Source organism: Protopterus annectens, chromosome 3.part1 (assembly GCF_019279795.1).
Source record: "Protopterus annectens isolate FY-2018-M chromosome 3.part1, PAN1.0, whole genome shotgun sequence".
NCBI classification, from domain to species: Eukaryota; Metazoa; Chordata; order Ceratodontiformes; family Protopteridae; genus Protopterus; species Protopterus annectens.
In genome coordinates this window covers 144,028,720-144,041,811 of record NC_056732.1, presented here as the reverse complement: position 1 = coordinate 144,041,811, position 13,092 = coordinate 144,028,720, and the positions used below count along the sequence as shown (strand labels likewise).

The following is a 13,092-nucleotide window of genomic DNA, read 5'->3' as shown; positions in this document are numbered from 1 at the left end:
GGGTGGATCTACTGGTGGGGGTAAAGAGGAGAAGTTTCATTTTGTTGGGATTTAACAACAGACAGTGATTAGAGAGCCAATTTTCAACTGTGTTAAATGTGTTTAATGCTAATGCTTGCAGGTCTAAAGGGGGGGAGGCCGTACAGATCAGGGTAGAATCGTCTGCATATTGAATGCAGGTTGCATCAGGGATGGCAGTATGAAGACTGTTGATGAAAACAGAAAAGAGTAGAGGACCTGGAATAGAGCCCTGAGGGACACCAAGGGTGAGAGGTAGAAGGGTGGACAGTTTGCCCTGCCATAATACAGCCTGTTGTCTGCCGTTCAGATAGGATAGGAACCACTGAATAGCATGGTTATCTAGGGAGATGGATTTTAGGGAATGGATGAGTAATTTGTGGTTGACCATATCAAAGGCCTTCAACAGGTCTAGAAATAGGGCTGAAGATAGCCTGTTGTTGTTCCTATTTTGGAATATGGTATTTGTAAAAGAAAGGAGGGCGGAGGTGGTGCTGTGATGTGGCCTAAAGCCATGCTGAAAGTTGGCAAGCAGACTGTTCTGAGTGAGATAGTCCATAAGTTGCTTATGAACGCACTTCTCCATTAATATGGCTAGTGGTGAGAGATTGGCAGTGAGTCTGTAGTTGGACAGTTCTGTTGAACTTCCACTTTTGTGGAGTGGGATAACATGGGATATTTTCCATATTGAGGGGATAGTTCCATCAGTTAGTGTTCTATTGATTAGGATAGAGATAGGGAATGCTATGGTGTTGGCAGCTTTTTTAGGTACTCTGCAGGAAGGAGGTCACCAGAAAGGGTTGTTGGTTTTAGTTTTTTGATAAGGGAGTGGATAAAAGTGGTAGAGACAGGTTGGAAGTTAAAGGGGGGATGAGAAGTGGGTGTGTTAGTGGTAGAGTTAGAGTGGGTGGGAGTAAGTCGGTTAGCTAAGGACTGAATAATTTCAGTGAAAAAAGTTATTAAAGGCAGTGGCAACAGTTTCTGGGGATTTATGGGTGTAGTTTGATGGGGTTGAGGTAGTAGATTCTCCTAGATGAAGTTAGTTAATACCTGCCCAAAACTTTTGGGGATTGTTTTGGTGTTTAAATTGATGGTTCTAGTAGTAGTTTTATTTGTATAGCAAAATATTTTTTTTTTTATCATTTCTAAGTTGACGATATCTCACTTGGTCGAGGGGGTCTTTAGTTGTTCTCCATTTGGCCCATGCTATATTTCTAAGTTTGATTTTTTATCTTGGTTTCCTTTGTGAGCCATGAAGTAGTATTAGATTTAGTCCTTTGGAAAATGCATTTTAACACAAAACATTTTATTCTAGATTCTTTCTAAATTTGTATAAGCACTGTTTAAAATCTATCCCTATTTTTAGGTCTTTGTCCCCCCATAATGTAAGGCTTTGTCCAGATTTCTTGAGCTAAGAGGTTGAGAGATAGGGTGATGAGCCTAGAATTTTTGCCAAAGGTTGGTCCCAAAGGGGCAGACAATCTGTACAGATTGATGAGACAAAGAGAGATCAGATGCATACATTTGCCTCCTGGCTGTGCCTAGCCCCCACCTCCTGTCAGTGGGAGCATGAACAGTATGCACGGAGATCCTTCCACATTTAGCCCACCCTCCCAGTAGAGGAAGTGGTAAGGTTACTTATTTTATTGAGACACTTTCTAATCGGGGAGACTTGTAGATGGCTGAATACAGAAAACATTAGTGGGATAACACTCAGTTTAACTGCTGCTGTTCTGATCATCAAGGGAAAATTTAGCCTGTATCATTTGTATGCCCAGATTTAAAAAAAAGTAGCCAGTGACCTGTAAATGGGCCTACCAAGCAATGTGCTAAAATGTGATAATGCTTAGCATTTTTGCCATCTGGTCTTGGACATTTGCCTTTTAGGGTTTGTTTGATGGCTTCCCCAATATTATCCTTACTTAAAATTGACACCAGAAGTTTTTGATGATCAGCTGACAGTGCTGGTAAATCGTATACCTCTAAACGTCTGTCTAACGTTTGTTATCACTCTCCATACACTACTAGAAGCATGTAAATTCATAATGTCCTCTTCTTATTGTACACTTGCTCAGTGTGCTGAGATTTGATCACTATAATAGTGGCCTTTTTCTTTCTTTGTTTTAATTGGTACTTTCTTTGCACCATTGTGCCCAGGACCTGGTGTCCACTCTCTTTAAAAACAGAAGGGACTCCTTTACTGACTTATTCAAGTGTATATGTTTTCCTATACTAAGTACCTCTTTGTCCTTGCAGCATTTTGACCATTTTCCTGTCCCCTGCGTAATATTCCACATCTCCCTGTCCAACTTCTGGTAATAGCCAAACTTGGCCTGTTTAAAAATGCTCTGCAATTGTAATTTTAGAGAGTCCTACCTTAGTTGAAAAGGAACCTGTCCCAAGGTGGTTATCCTTATGAACTCCTGAATCACCTCCTTTATGATATCTGGCATCTTCAACTTTATTAGTATTGGTTCTTCAGCTAGCAAATTTTTGAAGGTCTTCATTTAACACCAATGAACTACTGACCGCTTTGTGGTCTAACAATGGGGCATGCAAAATGCTAGCTGGCTGGACTCCTGACAAAAGATGGATGGGCATAAACCCGAAATCAAGCCTACTAGTGTTAAACTGTATGGTGATTTGAAAGTAAAATTCATCTAAATGTGTAGCCCTTCACATATGTGCCAGCTCTAATGTGTCCATATAATGCTTGATTATTCTCAGTGATTCATTGTGAATTTCTGACCCTGGAGCTGTAGTCATTGTCCATCACTAATAGAAACTGCATTGCATTGCCCTAATTTGCTTAATTTATGAAAGAAACTACAAACCAGTGCTGGGCACTCTACATTTTTTCATAAATACAGTCTAGATGAGTAGGACCTTTCCTAGTTTGACTGTGCTCAAACAAAACACCTGCACCTTTCTATCCCAAAAGGCTTTCAAAACCCTCAAGTTCCTCTTTGCAGCTTAATACTCTTGAAAAGCACTGTGTCAGACATTGGCTTTAACAGCCATCTCTGCGTTTTAAAGGGAATATTCAAGTAATGGTGCATTTAAAGAAATACTAAGTCATTAGAATGCATGTAACCAGTAAGATATATTAATATGTACATCAAAAGGTTAAAGGTTAGTCCAAAGAGTCACCAGTCAACCACTTGAAACCTTGACTTCTGAGCACTAGAGAGGTGAAACTTCAACAAGAGTGGCACTGCATCAATTTCTCTAGCAAGTAGCAGGTTGATACTGTAGCTCTGGCAAACAGCAGTGCAAACAAAAGAAAGAAAAACACCCGTTATAGTTAGTCTTTTCATAAATGGCTTTTCCTGCATTTCTGACTTTGTTAACCTTAATGCTATTTTACTTTTCAGTACCTTTACCAGAGATAAAGGTTTTAGTAAGGATTCCTTGGGAAGGTTGTCCTCTTGAGGACCCATTTTGGTAGGCTGGGTAGAATCCATACCAACTCTCTCCTTTAGATGCTGGTAATTCAAATTTGTTGTTTGTAATGACTTCAGGAGCAAACAGCTGCCATACTGGTGGTTTCCTTGGTCTCAGGATATCTTTCTTTTACTGCTAGATTTTCTGCTGTGGTCAAGTAATTAGATGAGGATTGGTGAGTGAAGTCAGAATGGCTGTGAATTTGCCAAGACTGGAAATTAATGAAGACAGCTCTTCAGCCATTGTCTCTGTTGTGTTGGCTGATGACTGCAAGGTGAGGTAGCCCATTGTACCTTGATTTGGAAAAAGAATGTCTTGAGGGAGCCACTGCTCTTCATCCGGTGTGTTAAACATCACATTTTACCCAAATAAACCTCCAGAAACTTTAGCTGAGTGGGCATATTATTTTTAAAACAGATCCTTCACCTCTGCAAGGGCTTTCCTTTGCTTTGTGCTGCTAGGGACATACTCTTGAAAAGACAGTGATCTGATGATGAGACTTGAGAAAGAGTTTTTTCTCCAAAGTTCAGGAATTTTATTACTGTTTCCCAAGGATATCTGGTTGTTGCCTTCCAGAGTCTTAACATTCTGTGAGGAGCTCCAGCTGTATTTGGTGTCGTTTGTACGCTCTGAGTTAGGAAATTACGCATGTTTCTGTTCTCTCTTCCTGATCAGGTAGCCTGATCAACCAAAGATTGCATCTGTTCTGTCTGGTTTCTGTGTCTTCTGATATGGCTGCAGTGGGCTTTAGCTCATTATCTTGTTTATAGAGCATGGCAGTGCAGTCTTGCAAGCTCGAAACTTGAATGTTTACTGTTGACTCCAAAAAAGTGGTCTTGGCAATGCATGTATCCAGTGCCACTTTGTGGAGGACCCTTTTTGCCCTGAGGGCAACTGTGTTCTATAAAACCTGAGAAACTAGTAGTGGTAGCTTGTCTAATTTCTCCACTAACTTGGGAGAGATGTTTGGCCCAACCTCAGTGCTGCTGTCAGTTATGTCAACTCAGCTGCAGGATGAATTAAATATTTGCAGTAATTTGAGCCACAACACAGATCTGGAAAATACCTTATCAAAATATACACATGCACACTACATAAAAGACTTTAATTTAAGGGTGAACATTCAGTAAATTGATTTAGAAATGCTAGAGCTATAATGGGATGCTGGATTTTGTACTCAACTGTTTTTAAAAAGAAAGTTTGTAAGACCGTGAAACAAGTCATAATGTGTACCTCAGCATTATATTCCCGGCACATACAAAGAACACATGCAGCAGGCAAAAACAAGCATACACATATGTATATATGTTACTACAAGGCCTACTTTCCTGGTTGGCTGTTGACATGCACCTTTGAGTCAGTCCTGCCTTTGTTGGTGGGCTACAGTATTTCAGATAGTCTCTGTCCTTTCCTTCACTTTGCACTCCTTTGTCTGAGAATATTGCAGCTTTGAGATCCAAATCATAATTCTGATACCTCTCTCTACATCCATAGGATCTATGTTCCTACTTCCCCTCACTTCAGGAAGATTTGTACCCAAACCTCTGACTGCTTGATAGCATCTTCCCTAACATCTTGCAGTATTTTAATAACTCAAAGAAATAGATCTGGCAACCATTTGTCAGTACCGAATCCATTTTACTGCATATAGTGTTATTTTGTGTTAGTACATTGAAATTTACAATGTCAAGGTACAAAACTGTTTTGTCTTTGCTATCATGTATCATTCATTCATGATGTGCTCAGCTTGTCTTTACTGTATGTTCTTGCTGAAAAAAAGTTAAACAAAATTATGAAGCTGCATCTTCATACTTGGATTCATTCTTTTTAGTCTTGTTGGTTACTTATATATATATATATATATATATATATATATATATATACCTTAGATTTTCAGTATTTTATTTTATAACCCCATTTCTTGAACAAAAGCAGTGAAAATATTTACTTTGTTCTAAAATTAATTATGCTGTAGAAATGCACAGCCTAATTTTTTGGTGGTCTTGAAAAGGCATGTTTGGAGGACCCTCTGAGTTAGGAAATTACGCATGTTTCTGTTCTCTCTTCCTGATCATTAAATGCAAACAGAAATTTGCAATAGCCTCACTTGTAGATTGGGAACTTTAAGAATGTCTGAAATTCTGTTCATAGATGGACGAAAGAAGGTGTGTGTTCTAAGTTTCAGGTTCAAGTTGTATTGACAATTTGCCACATTAAACGTAGCATACTCGGTGTATTCAGTTGGGTACTTTTTTCTGAGCATGTCCTAGATATGTTATGACTGAGTGAGCTCAGAAGACTTAGAACTGTCAAAGTTTGGTTTGGCGTATAGAGCAGTACAAAACATGTTTACTTGATAGGAATGCTCCTCTGACAACAATTGCAGGTAATGCTTCCCTTTGCAAAGTTTAGAAGGGCAATAGTTTAAGGGCTGAGTACATTTTAAATGATTGGGGGGGGGGGGCAACAGTGTGTGGTGTGGCTGCATTAAATACGTGATTTTAACTTGTATGGTTTTCATTATTTTGCCATTAATAAAAAGTAATGTATAGTTTTGTGTAACTGTGTAGAATGAATACATCATCCCTTTTCAGTCTTTAAAAACTTAAGAAGTATTTATGTCTTGTGAATTCAAGAACTGCTGTTTTTCAGTTCCAAGGCTTTCTGAAGCGGTGGATGTGATGTAATCTACAAGTGAGGCTATTGCAAATTTCTGTTTGCATTTAATGATAGGCTTTTAAATGCAGTGCTTTCTAAAAAGTTCTTTTCACTATAATGCTAAAATTTGTTATGACCCTGTTTTTTGAAAATGAGAGCAGAATGCTCATCTTAATTTAACTTTGAGTTTATGCAGTGGAAGCAGAAACATCCATTTGAACTATAGAAGCAAAATGTGCAAATGAAACCCATCAGCTGATGAATGTTTACCTTGTAGTCCTCAGCAGCACATCTTTCTTATACTAATCAGCTTGAGTGTTTCCATGAGACTTTCTTATTACCAAAAAATTGCTGGTATAGTAAGTGGCATGTTCACAGTGTAGACAAAAAAAAAAAGGCCTATCAACTTTCAATTCAGAGTATTGAAAATGCACACTTATGAGGCAGAGTTCACCAGCATCAGGAAAGGTTCACAGTTTCACTAGTTTTCAGAATTTTTCCAAACAATTTTCAGTGTACTACTTTTGTGACTTAGAATCATAAAGTGCTACAAATGATCAAATCCAAAATGAAGTGTTATTGTACAGTGTGACTACTAAATTAACACACACATTAAACTGCACAGTAATATTATCATACTTTGTAAGCGCAGTCTAGAGGCGGCCTGTGGAAAATCCAAGCACATGTAATTAAAACTTTTCAAAAAAAGTGTGCTAAATTAAGGCCAAGCTCATAAAGTTGGCATTTACTGGTCGATGAGGGCAGCTGTGTAGATTACAGCTTTTGTATTATCATCATATTAGCTGCAGTATTGTTAATATGCTGTCCCAGCTTTAAAAGTGATCTGTACAACATTATTACATTGTCAATTTTTTTGGATGAAGTTGCCATCGTTTGTGAAGTTGCACTACAAAGAAGGTATCTGGAAAATCTGGGCAATGTGGAGAGATGTCCAAGTTATGTGCATTCATTAAAGACGTGCAGATACAAAGAATCATCTGTCCTCATTGCATAATACAGTAGCTTCGTTTGTGGACATTTGCCATGGAGTTCTTAGCGTGTCTTACCTTTAGTGAATATGATGAGTCTGTAGGTCCTGATGAGAAGTAAGCTGGGATGGGGCTGCTACAGTGGCAATCAGAGATGGTTTTCTTAATTTGAGGTAATACATGTGGATGATTTGTGTAGCCACCACTTTCCTGAACATGATGTACTACCACTGGGGGATTACACACTACTAGTTTTATTACAACAGTTTACTAGTTGTGGTTTTAAGAATATTTTCTCGCACAGTAAAGCATCATTTGGCCTGGTTCACATATTGAGACGTACACTGTATTTTCTTCACGTTCTGTGGGCTGGTGCTTGCAAATGTATACCAAATGCTCCTTTGACTGTAGCTATAGTGTTAAAAAAAAAAAGTGTATATATGTGTATATATATATATATATATATATATATATATATATATATATATATATATATATAACTTTAGAGAGTACATTACAGGGTGTTGGGTTTTTAAGTGTCCATTTGTCCTGGGGGAAATAGCAGTAGCACTGTTGCACTGCTTGAAGCATTCAAGGCTAGCAAGCCTTGTGAACTTAACTAAAGTACCTTTTTTTACTCTCTCTTGTTTTTCTTTGTTCTTGCTTCTTGTCGGGATTTCCCTTTGTCCAGTTTTTTTTTGTCATACCTGAGGCTCCTTTATGTGCATATGGAATACCACCGAAGTAGTGTCCTGTGGGTATGAATTGCTGCCTCCTCTGCCTTGCTTCAGTGAATTTTAGGCTAGTGGAACGTATTCATTTTAGATGTTAACTTGTAAAATGACTGCTGATAGAAGTAAGCCAAATGCTGAATTTCTGTCTGCACTGTTTATGCATGTATCACTGTCACCTTAGTGTTTAGCTTTGTTTGATTTGCCTTGGCAGTTATTTGCTGAAGGAACTAGTAACTTACTGATAACTTAAGGACATGGAACAAAACCTTTTTTGTGGCCTAGGTTTTAAAAACGAGCTGGCAGAGTACAACATAGAAATGCATATTCCCTAAAGCAAAATATTACATTGTGCAGACTAAATGGCCTTCTTAGACCTAAAGACAAGGAGGCATTCTAGATATGGGAAATGGATACCATAATTTCCAGATGTCTGAATGATGAATTTTGATATTCCCTTTTCATGCATTTGTCCAAATTACCTAGAACACCCTTTCCATTAGGCAATGAAGCATACTTATGATATGTTACATTTTTTCTGTGTGTTTGTGCTGAAAAAGTGAATACTTGAAAAGGCTTTTTTTTCTTTCATGTCAGATTCTATTGTTTTTGCTGTCTTTTCTGCACATTTGGTGCATTATCTTTGTTGAAATATATTATGCTATATCCTTCTTGATAATCATAGGCCTCCTTATTCTAGTTAGATTGCAGAAACTTACATAAACTGCTAACCTTTTTCTGTGTCCAGCTCATAACTGAATACAATGGAGTAAACAGTTTTCAGTTTATTTACACACCCAGGTGAAATGTTTTAGACAGTGGTAATTTGTAACTTAGGTGATAAAAATATGACCTTCACAAAAAATATATTCAACAACAGTAATTGCAACTGTTTTTGAATGAAAGTTTACAAAAGTACTGCCCACCGGTTATCACTATATCTTTAAAATATAATTGTTTTTGAATGAAAGCTAGCATTTTTACTAATGACCACTGTTTATTTAAAATGATGAGTTCTAGCTCATTGGTAGACCAGAGTAACCATAATAATAATATAATGTCATTGTCTTTTGTGGGTGATAAAGTGAGCATTTACTTCTGTGATCACATAAGAACTTGCACTGGAAAACTACACTTTAATATATGTAAACCAAACAGTAGTAGTCTGCTAATTAGTTGGTCCTGAATTAGTACCTATTAATAAAAGGTTCAGACTGAACATGTAAAACTCAAGGTAGGCAGTGGTTCACTCCATAATTCCTGAAGAACTATTAAAGAATGTAAACATTTTATTTGTATTTTTTTTTTTTATTGCAAGACATAATGTAAAGATATGGCACAGTAAAAGTGACGTTCATAGGTTTATACTAGGCTATCTGCCCTAAGGCATTTATAAGCCTAGCCCAAATTTTTGTGGCTTACGCCACCCCTTATATGAAAAAATACTGTGCCCATTAGTTTGTTGTGCCTCTGTCCAGCAGTGACACAGAGATGATTCCCGGGGTAAACCTACGATCTCCCATCCACAGGTCAAGATTTCTCGTGAACAGAGCCAGCGAGGTGCTCTGCCTCACATGGACCGGGATTTTATTCCACAGCATAGGGAGTCTCTGAGTGATAAATCTATCCCTCCAGCACGTCCTATTTATATCCGTGCTAAGGTTGGTTTTGGTGGATTTGGATTTTTTGAGGTGGAGCATGTCCATTAATTCCGGGTTGGACATGGCCTTGTATGTCAGGCACATGTCACCTCTGAGCAGACGGTATGCGACTGAATAGAGCTGGAGTTTCTTCAATCTGGCAGCATATGACAGATTTTTTTTTATTTTATTTAACATTTGTTGACCGGGAATGTCCGACTAGGTTCCACAGAGCCTGTTTTCAGCGGAGGCCCGGGGAGAAACGCTCCAGATGCATGTCTTTGGAATGTGGGAGGAAACCGGAGTACCCGGAGGAAACCCACGCGAACACAGGGAGAACATGCAAACTCCACACAGAAGGCACCCCAGCTGAGAATCGAACCAGAGAACCTCTTGCTGTGAGGCGACAACGTTAACCGCTGCACCACTGTGCCGCCCTTTTGGAGTCCCTTTATCCTTTTGGTGAGGAACTTTTGGGGTCTCTCCAATTGCTGCAGATGTCGGGTGAGATACATCCCGAATGGGGCATTGTACTCGATCATTGGTCTGATAAGTGAAGAGTACAGGGGAACAATGACCTCACTCGATCTGGATGTGAATCCCTTCATGATCAGGTGGGCAATGTAGAAGGTCTTTCTAACCACTTTAGCAATGTGAGTGTCAAAAGAAAGGCCACTGTCAACCTGTTCCCCTTGTCAAGGAGTTCTGAGAGGAGGCTAGAAGCTATCAGAGTCCAAATTCATTGAAAACTGCTACGAAGCACTAATTTGTAAAAACTACATCTACTGCCTACATAGCTATAAATTGGGTTTTGACCCAAATGTAGCATTTTTTTGTTACAGTCGGATGGGACTGCTGCAGTAATAAACTAAAGTTCTTTGTAAGAATGACAGCTGTAATAAACCAAGATAGTTTTGTAGTTGTGGCCTATTAACATTTTTTAATTAAGATATTATATCATCCATATAATGCTGAGGATCATTTTGATAATGTGAATAGCAGGCTGACTAGTTCGCAGGGCACAGCACGTGTTAGTACGCTAAGTGCACTCTAAAGATAAGGTCACTTGTTAGTGGAGTACCACAGACTTTAATGCTAATATGTTTAACCTCTTCAGCATCACCATGCAGCCCATTTTTTCTCATAGTTGATGCATTCATTTTCCATCTTTCCACATGTAGCACCACAGTTCTTACATTGAGGAGGTATCCCTTTGGGGAGGGCTTATCAGTAACCCCTTCTTATCTAGATAGTAGTGATAAGAATGTCTGCAATTTGGCAACCTTATGTGTCTGACGCTTTTTCATATTATCACTAAATGTCCATCTACCTCTTATGTTTAGGCCATTAAATGCATGCACACAGTGCTGGTCTTTAATTGCACTAAAAATAAGCTTCCACGCACACACAAACAGCTGGTTTGTGAGCAGCAAAATTCCTCTTTTGTCTGTGGAAGCCAACCTCTGGCTTCCATCTGGAGCCATCCCTATTACTTGACTAACTTTGATTCATCTCCTTAAGAGGAGGTTTAGTTTGCACTGGCTGCTGCTTTCTGCATCCCCTACTCAGCTCCTACAGCACTCAAACCAGAGTCATGAACACCACAGTCAAAGTTTTATACCTGTATAGCACAGAGCTGTCTTAAGGTCAGTACCAGACTTTAACCTGTTGAATGCCTGCAGTTGATACTGCAAAGTAACTGGAAAAAAGTGCCCCTTTGTACGGGTCATGTAGAAATGGACAACCACGTATATGCACATAACTTGGTGATCATAGTAAAAAGAGACTCGTTAAACATGCAAAACAGATTTGTTTGTTTTTCAATTGAATTGTACAGGTTATAGGTCACATTAAAGGTGTAAAATCTTTTGAAATGATTTATTGTGGTCTCATTTTTTCATATAACAAAAACCTGGCATTTTAGCAGGGGTGTGTAAACTTTTTATATCCACTGTATATTACTATATATCATATAACCTAAGCAATATTACATACATTATTCAATTCCTGCCTTTTTTAACAAGAAACATCTTTATTAAACCATCACTTACTACATAGGCAAGCATGTATTTATATAAATAAAAACAAACCACACCAACATAATCCTAGTTGCAAGCATTTTATATTACAATCCATACTGACACATTCCCAGTTGCAAACATTCTGCATCACTTATACCCAATCTTTCTCACTGAAACATTACATAGCTCATTTAAGTTCTGCTGCCTTTTAGACCTCATTCCTCCATTGTATGTATTGTTCCCACAGTTCCCATTTTTTTCCATGTAGTTTGCTCATACTCTTTTCTAAAGCTCCCAGTTCCAGTTATTTTATCACTGTTACTATATTCATTACTTCCAATGTAGTTGCTGTAGATTTTGATTTCCATTTTCTAGTAATTGCTTTTTTGGCAGCCACCCATTATTAGACATGTCAAGGCCTTACCGCATCTAGGCAATTCTGATTCTGTATCATAGCTCAGAAAAATCATCTCACTCATCAGACCAATCTGCCTACCCAGCATCTCAGTCAGTGCATCCTGTAGGGAATCCTTAAAGTCTGCCAGCTCATTGCACTCCCAGAAAATATGTTCCCATTTACCTCTTTCTTCCCTTTCACACCACCAGCATTCACTGTCTGCCTGATGAAAATTCTCTGGAGTCTACTTGGGATATAAACATATCTATTTAAACATTTCCAGGCAAACAGCCTAAATCTTCTAGATTTTTTTGCATATTTGGAAGGAATGCATATATCCTCCCATTGTTTCTTTGTGAATTGCTTATCCAATCTCTCTTCCTAAACCTTTTTAACCTCCTCTGATTGATTCCTATAGTTATCATGCAATATTTTATATGCTGTACTAATTATTCCTTTTTTAATGGCAGCTTCTGTTCTAGATTCTATTAAAAACTCTACCTGTGTTGATCTTTATTTAGGACCCCCCCCTATTTCTGTCTCTTTGCCTATACTCTGGTATCAGTCCCTGATATGGAAGGTAATCTCTAATCTGTACTCCAAATAAATTCTTGGTGTCTTCCCATTCTCTCATCTTTCCCTCTTTAGTTATTTGCTCCCAATACCTTGGTTCCTTTGCCAGTTTTCTCCAATAAATTACGGCACCCTTTTGACTGTTGTCTGTACCCCTGATTGCAGTCATCCCTATCGACAGAATCTCTTTTCTCCATTCCCGTGTTGTTTTAGTTCTTAGAATACTTTCTGCTACTTTATGGATATAATATTCTGCCTGATTATTGTTATTCTCCTTAAAGGCCTGCACCCAAACTCCTAGTCTGTCCTTGTTTTTTGAGCTTCCACCATGTTTCATCATTATCGCTTTCCACTTTGAATTATAGTTTTCTGATTGTGTTATGTATAAGTGTCTTAACTGTGTAGCTCTGAAATACCCCTTCAAATTGGGTAATCCCAATCCTCCCTGTTCTACTAGAAGAATCAGCTTATCCCACTTGACTCTTGCCTTCTTCCCCTCACAGGTAAAATCCTTCAGCTCTTTATTAATTGCTATCCACAACTTCTCCTCTGGTTGATAAAAATATGCCTGACCTGTGTCTAAGATTAAAGCGACTAAAAACATTTTAACTGCTTGTATCG

At 38.4% G+C, this 13,092-nt stretch overlaps 1 protein-coding gene across 2 annotated transcripts in view; it reads left to right on the top strand.

Annotated features, from left to right (window-relative positions):
- The window catches only part of MPP7 (MAGUK p55 scaffold protein 7), a 1,877,075-nt gene that overhangs the window by 1,520,663 nt on the left and 343,320 nt on the right, over positions 1 to 13,092 (top strand). The window lies entirely within an intron of this gene.